The following is a 7,156-nucleotide window of genomic DNA, read 5'->3' on the forward strand; positions in this document are numbered from 1 at the left end:
GCCGTGTCCGCCTGCCCGGCACCCAGGGTTCCATCGGGGGCCGGGCCGCCCTCCAGGCGTGCTGCTCCCGCTGCGTGCGCGTCTCTGAGGAGGCTGCCAAGCGTCTCAGTGCCAGGCTGGCCCTGGTGTGGCCCTGCCCCTGCCAAGGGTGTCCCCTGGGCTGTTCCTTCGTCTCCATCCTCTGGTCTGGGAGGGAGAGGAAGACACTGACCGTCCAAGGTTCTGGGGAGCGGGGCGGGGGGAGGGGGAGGAGGGAACACCTCTCTGTAGCCCAACTCTGCCCATCCACCAGGCAGGCATCTTCCTCCCAGAGCCATCAGCCTGGGCCCAGACCCAGGGCAGTCGGGCCCCCTGGCCCCCTCGGGGAGTGGGGGCGCCAGCCTGAGCTGTGTCCTCTGAACGGACCAGCCTGGCTCCTCTGGCCTCCCCTTCCCCCCGGAATTTCCACCTGGGTCCTGGGGAGCCGGGCCTTTGCCTGAGGGTCTGAGAAGGGCAGACACCCCACTTAGGCAGCACGTGCAGACCTGGTGATGGTCAGGGTCCCCGAAGGAGGCACGCACGAGGCCAAAGTGGTAAAGAATTATGAATCCACTAGAGGCCCGGTGCATGAAATCCGTGTGCTCAGGGGGTCACCCAGCCTGGCTTGCGCCCTCTCCCAGTCCGGGAGCCCTCAGTGGATGTCCCGCTGACATCCTTGGCGCTGCTGCGGAGGCTAGAGAGGCTCCTGCCACAGTGCCTGCACTCGCCAGCCGTGGACTCAGCTTCTGGTTGAGCGGTGCTCCCCTTCGGGAGCGCACTGACCTCCAGGGGCAGCTTCTGCATTGAGCTTCTGCCCCCTGGCGGTCAGTGCACATCACAGCAACCCGTCATTCTGCCTTTCGGTGGATTTGCATATTAGCCTTATATCATATAGGATTAGGTCACCTGGGGACCAGATGGGCTGAGCCCACAAATGGCGCCAGACCCCGGGGACGGGGAGCCCAGAGTTTTAAAGGTCTCCAGGCTGGCCCTAGCCTGTTTGGCTCAGTGGATAGAGCGTTGGCCTGCAGACCGAAGGGTCCCGGGTTTGATTCCGGTCAAGGGCACATGCCTGGGTTGTGGGCTTGATCTCCAGTTGGGGGTGTGCAGGAGGCATCCGATCCATGATTCTCTCTCATCATGGATGTTTCTATCTCTTTTTCCCTCTCTTTTCCTCTCTGAAATCCATAAAAAATATTAAATAAATAAATAAATAAATAAAGGGCTCCCGGCCGGCTCTGTCAGGGGCAGCTGTCTGGCGGGGCCGGATCCACAGGGAGTTTTCTGGTGGCAGCCAGTGGAATGCGTTCTGAGCCACAGGGAATGTGGTTGTGAAATGACGGAAGAATCAGCACCCGGGGGCGGGGATGTGGACCCATTACTTGCTCAGACCTGGTGCCGGGAACATGGCCCACCTCCCAGAGCCCTGGGTGTCTCCCAGGGAGGCTCTGGGCCTGTGGCTCTGACCCTGGAGGCTGCAACCCCACAGGCGGGAGGGAAGGCCTGGCAGAGGTGACCAGAACCCTCCCCTCCCCTCCCCCTACCCTCCCCCTACCCTACCCTCCCCTCCCCCTACCCTCCCCTCCCCCTCCCCCTCCCCTCCCCTTCCCCCTCCCCCTCCGGGCGCGGCCACCAGAACCTTGAGAAAGAAGCAGAACACACAGCCCTTCCCACTGTCCCGGGGACCCTGAGCTCAGCTCCTACCCAGCTAGCTCCCTCCGGACCTGCCTGCCGGGGGCGGCACACCGCCAAGGCCGCCCCGTCCGGGCAGGTCCCAGGGCGAGTCCTGCCCAGCCCAGCCGCCAGCAGGGGAGCCGCCCAGGACTGGGGTCACGTGGGGTTGCGGGAACCCCAGCAACGTCTGTCCCGCCTTCGGGGTTGTTTTTCTGGTCCTGGACTTTTTGGACTTGAACTTAAGAAGTTTATTTTATTTATTTATTTATTTTTTTAGCAGAGGTCAGCTTTTATTGACTGTGTTACCAAAGAGCCGGTTTAGTGAAAAAGCCCAAAGCCCATGTCATCAGCAGACCCCTCAGATTCTTCTTTCTGGGCCTCCACTCTCTTCTCCTCCGCTGGGGCAGCAGCGTTGGGGGGGTGGGGGCGGGACCTCCTGCTGGGGCAGCACTAGCTGCAGGCCAGGTCCGCCAGCCCCTGCGCTGCAGATGAGACTCCCAGGGTTGACACTGGCCAGAGCCTGTGCAAACAAGCCTGGCCAGGAAGGTCCAGCATACACACCAGCTGCTTTACTGAGGGCGTTGATCTTATCCTCCGTCACCGGCACTTCAGCGTCCTGCAGGAGAAGGGCCGAGTCGATGCGGGCGAGCTCCCAGACTGAGGCCATGGGGAGGCTGAGTGCTGGGCGAGCGCTGCCGGAGCGGTGCTAGTCACCGGATGAAGTGAGGGCCTCACCCCAGCGCGGCCTTAGCTTCCTCGGAAGAACCGAGCACCTTACCGGCAGCTGGGGAAAGGGGCTGAACTTAAGAATTTTAGTTCCATTTCTTTGAGTCTCGGCTCACGGTGGGAAAGGGTCCTTTGATTTATTTATTTTTTTAAAAAATATACATATTTTATTGATTTTTTACAGAGAGGAAGGGAGAGGGATAGAGAGTTAGAAACATCGATGAGAGAGAAACATCGATCAGCTGCCTCCTGCACACCTCCCACTGGGGATGTGCCCGCAACCAAGGTACATGCCCCTGACCGGAATCGAACCTGGGACCCTTCAGTCCCCAGCCTGACGCTCTATCCACTGAGCCAAACCAGTGAGGGCTAGGGATCCTTTGATTTAGACAATTTCTAATTTGTCCTTGGCAGCTGATGGACAATGTTCCATGAGCGTCAGGTGCACAAACCAGTGACTAGACCAGCCGTGGGAAAACTAAGGCCCGCGGGCCGGATCCGGCCCTCGGAGCCGAAAGAGCAGAGGGTTCTCTTGCTCTCCCCTCCGCTCCTTCACCAGCAGCAGTGTTAACATGGCAACGTCGGGAAACACGGCCGCAGCTCCTTCTTCTGAGTGGGCGGATTTATATCCCCCATTCAGTAGAAGGAACAACCTCTCCATCTTCCAGAGGCTCCTTGAAATGCCCGCGGACGGTCCCCCGACATCACCCTGGGAATGCGCAGACACGTTATCATGGTGATGTAGGGAGACACGCCCCTGGAGAGCACAGTGTCAGAGCATTAGCTAAAAAGGAGACCAACAACACTGTTCCCACTGAAGTTGATGTTTTAAAGACCAAAACCCTTTCAATCCAGTCTACATTGCCATCTACATCGACGTCCCGGGCATCATTTGGAAGTTGCACTAAAGAAAATGTTTAATTTACTGTTTACACATTTTGTTCTTTTCTATTTGTTTTAGTTTTAAATTATTTTATTATATTTAAGTTTAATTTGAAAGGCTTTTGTACCTTTCCTTCGTTAGGCAATTTTATTTTGCCTTTGCCATCTTCAATAGAAGGTATGTTATTGTGCTATGATTCCTCCATTTTTTGAAGTTTCAAATTATAATAATTAGTGTTTACATTCTTCTTGTTAAAATGTTTGAAATGAATAAAACTATTGAAATGAAAAAAAAAAAAGACCGTACCCTTTTATGTAATGATGTTTACTTTGAATTTCTATTAGTTCACACAAACACTCCATCCATGCTTTTGTTCCGGCCCTCCGGTCCAGTGTAAGAACCCATTGTGGCCCTCGAGTCAAAAAGTTTGCCCACCCCTGGACTAGACGGAGCTCACCAGGTGCTCACGCTGATGACCCTAGTGTCCATCTGACGGCGTCCGTAGTGGGACAGTGTCACCAGCTGCACCCCCTGAGCAGGCCTGGCATCGGGACCACTCTGTAACTGCCAGTTCCTGCCTTTGAGCCCCCTCCCCCGCTTCAGCCAGCCCCCCGGCCCCCCATCTGTTTGTTGTGTTATTTTGTCCTTTGGAACCCTCCGGCATTTGTCTTTCTCTGTCTGACTTCACACCACACAGTCCCCCCTCCCGCCCCCCGGTGCACCCACGCCTCGCCAATGGAGAGTCCACTCCTCTTCGTGGCTGAGTCCTAGGCCACGGCGCGGCCGCACCACTGCTTTCTCCCTCCTCTGCTGGTGCCCCGGTTGCCTCTGCATCTTGGCTGTTGTGAGTGATGCTGCGATGCATGTGGGGGGTCACGGGCCTTTTCCAATTAGGGTTTGGGTTCCTTCGGAGCAGCAGCCAGCAGCGGAGCGGCTGGTCCCGCTTTGCCTCTTGGGAAAGCCTTTGCTTGAAGGCGCACTCTGTCTGCTGTGAGTACTGCACCGCCGCTCTTCCTCTCGCTCCCAAGTCCACGAAGTCTCCCTTCCACTGGGGAGAGCGCCTGGGGAGGCACGTGAGCATTTCACTCCAGTGGCATCGGCAGAGCCACGTCCCAGAAACGCACCATGCCAGAGGCAGGTATGTTGTCAGCCTGACCCTTAGCTCAGGTGCCTGGGGCGGGGGGGGGGGGGGGGGTTCATTATCTAAGTTCATCCAGGCGCAAGGAAAGGACGCAATTACCCGGGCTCAGCCAGGAGTGACAGTTACAAAGAAGCCACAAAGAATGAAAAATTACCGCTTGATCCTTAACCATGATTTCTCATAATTTTTTTTGTTTTTAACTCTAGTAAAGCTTCCTGGAATTATACCGTATAAAATAAAAACACTGCATCAGCTCTGGATCACTGCCATCAAGGACAGCTGTCCCACCTTGCCCTGCTGTCTCTGTGTCTGTCCCTTTCATTTTCTCAATCCCCCGTCACCCCTACTCAGGACTCCTATCCGCTCTCTGGCCACGCTGGTCACGGTCCAGAAGTACTTACTATCCCACCCCTTCACCTCAGTGTCTCCCTGAAGTAGCCACCTCCTGCAGAGCACAGGGAGGGCCTTGGTTCCTGACCACCAGCCAGCTGAGCCTGAGCTGTGGGTGGTGCTCCCCCCGGGACACGGGCCTGGCGAAGGCCTCCTGCTCACAGGGTGTTGTGAGCGGCCGCTCTCCCAGCTCCGAGCTGCCTCGTGCTGTGTCCCCCTGGAGCGCGACTGTTGGGCTGCTGGACTCTGTGGGGCAGAAACTGTTGTGGGGTCGAACCCTGGAGTCAGAATAAGACCACCGGAGGCTGCTGATGGATTTAAAAAAGCAGGCGAGGATTGATTGAGCTGGCCAGGACGGCCGCGAGGGCACCACACGCAGGTGGAGTCCACCCTCACGACCGCGCCGTTCCAGGTGCAGGCAGTCCTTCTAAAGGTCTAACCCACAGAAATGTTCCTTTGCTCTAAACGAGCCCCCAGCCACATCCTGCTGGACATCGGATTGGCATGTGGACCCATCTTTCGAAAGCGGATGGTACAGAAGCAGAATTGAGCCAAGTTAATAACCTCTAAAAGTTGTCTGCCGTTTCAACTCCTGGAGCCACTGAGTCTGTGGGAATCGATCTCCTGTGGTTCTGGTCCACGGGCCCAGGAGAATAACCTTTGTGATGTGGGATGGGTTTATGTGCTGAGGTAACTACCCTATTGTTGAAGCAAGTGAGTGTGTGCAGAAGCCAGAATAGCAGGGTTAACATTCAAACAGCAGGTTTTTTTTTTTACCTGCGATGAATGTATGAACGTTCTTAAAGTCTTATTTCAAAACCAGCGGGGAGTGTGTCTGATGCACGCTGTTCTCGTCCACATCAGGGTGTGAGAAGCTGTCCCCCACCCCCACCCCTGGGAGCCTGGCGGACACCCACAGGCTGCTAAGGGTGGCCGGCCCTTCCTGGTGGGTGAGGCTTCTGGGAGAGGTGGAGGGGGACAGGCTGGTGGCCACACTCAGCATCGGGTCTCAGTGGTGAAGAGAACACAGGTTGGGGGTTGGGGTGGGGATGGGGGACCTTTTGGGGGAGCAAAGCCCGTGCTGATCCTACAGGGGAGGCTCTTCGCTGAGGAGCGGGAGGTCTGAGCTCACCCCCCGCAGCCCCAGGGGAGCCTGCAGCTCCGGACTCAGCGCTGGGTCCGGGGGACGGGGCTCTGTCACAGCCACAGCGGCAGCCAGGGGCCCCTCACAGGGGCCTGCAGGCCCAGGTGACACCTGCCGTGGGCATGGCCGGGGCCCAGGGAACCTGACTCGGCTGTGGGGACAGGACCTTCGCCCCAAGGGGGACACTGTGCTAATTACACGGTCCCCATCTGCTGGGCTGGTCACCAGAAAGAAGTCCTCAGAAGGACAGTCTGGCCCGGCCGGGCCGGTGTGGCTGGTGGTTGAGCATCGACCTAGGAACCCGGAGGTCACGGTTCAATTCTGGGTCAGGGCACATGCCTGGTTGTGGGTTCGATCCCCAGGGTGGGGCGTGCAGGAGGCAGCGGATCCATGATTCTCTCTCCTCATTGATGTTTCTCTCTCTCCCTCTCCCTTCCTCTCTGAAATTAATAAAAGTTTTTTGTGTTTTTTTTTAAAATATATTTTATTGATTTTTTACAGAGAGGAAGGGAGAGGGATAGAGAGTCAGAAACATCGATCAGCTGCCTCCTGCAAACCTCCCACTGGGGATGTGCCCGCAACCAAGGTACATGCCCTTGACCGGAATCGAACCCGGGACCCTTCAGTCCGCAGGCAGACGCTCTATCCACTGAGCCAAACTGGTTAGGGCTTTTTTGTGTTTTTTTAAGGACAGTCTGCAAGGGGGCAGGGAGGTTTGGTCTGGGAGTGTCCTGGCTCCTCCTCTCCAGCTGGCCCTGCTTAGGGATCCCTCCACCCCCACCCCAATTCCCACTTCAGGGTCGGTCCGGGTCAGCCTCCTGGTTACCGGAAACCCTGGGTGGGTTGGGCTGCCTGTGGCTGCGGCCAATACCGACGGCAGAGTTGAGTCCTATTAGGCGTTTACTGAGGCCAGCCCACCCAGAAGCAGGGCGCTTCCCGCATCCAAAGCGCGTCTCACAGCAGGTGGGGGGACAGGCCTAGCCAGGGGAGGGGCTGGGGGGCGGGGAGCCCCACAATCCAGCTATTGTTCTTGGTCAGGCACCGAGCTGAGGCCTTGACTCTGGGAGGGAGGGGACGGTCTGCTGGTGCTCCCCGTTTGCTTGCTTGCTGGGTGCCTTGCCCACATTGGGAGTCACCGCCTCCCTTTGCCCGGGATCCGAGGGAGCAGGCAGGGGCACGG

The 7,156-nt window shown here is 57.4% G+C and overlaps 1 pseudogene across 1 annotated transcript; it reads right to left on the reverse strand.

The window, feature by feature from the left end:
* Window positions 1-2,010: 2,010 nt before the first annotated feature.
* Window positions 2,011-2,359, reverse strand: LOC308233808 (large ribosomal subunit protein P1-like; annotated as a pseudogene). The gene has a single exon. The product of its transcript is annotated as a large ribosomal subunit protein P1-like (transcript).
* Window positions 2,360-7,156: the final 4,797 nt, after the last annotated feature.

Source organism: Plecotus auritus (genome assembly GCF_963455305.1).
Source record: "Plecotus auritus genome assembly, chromosome: 9".
In the NCBI taxonomy this organism is placed as follows: domain Eukaryota; kingdom Metazoa; phylum Chordata; class Mammalia; order Chiroptera; family Vespertilionidae; genus Plecotus; species Plecotus auritus.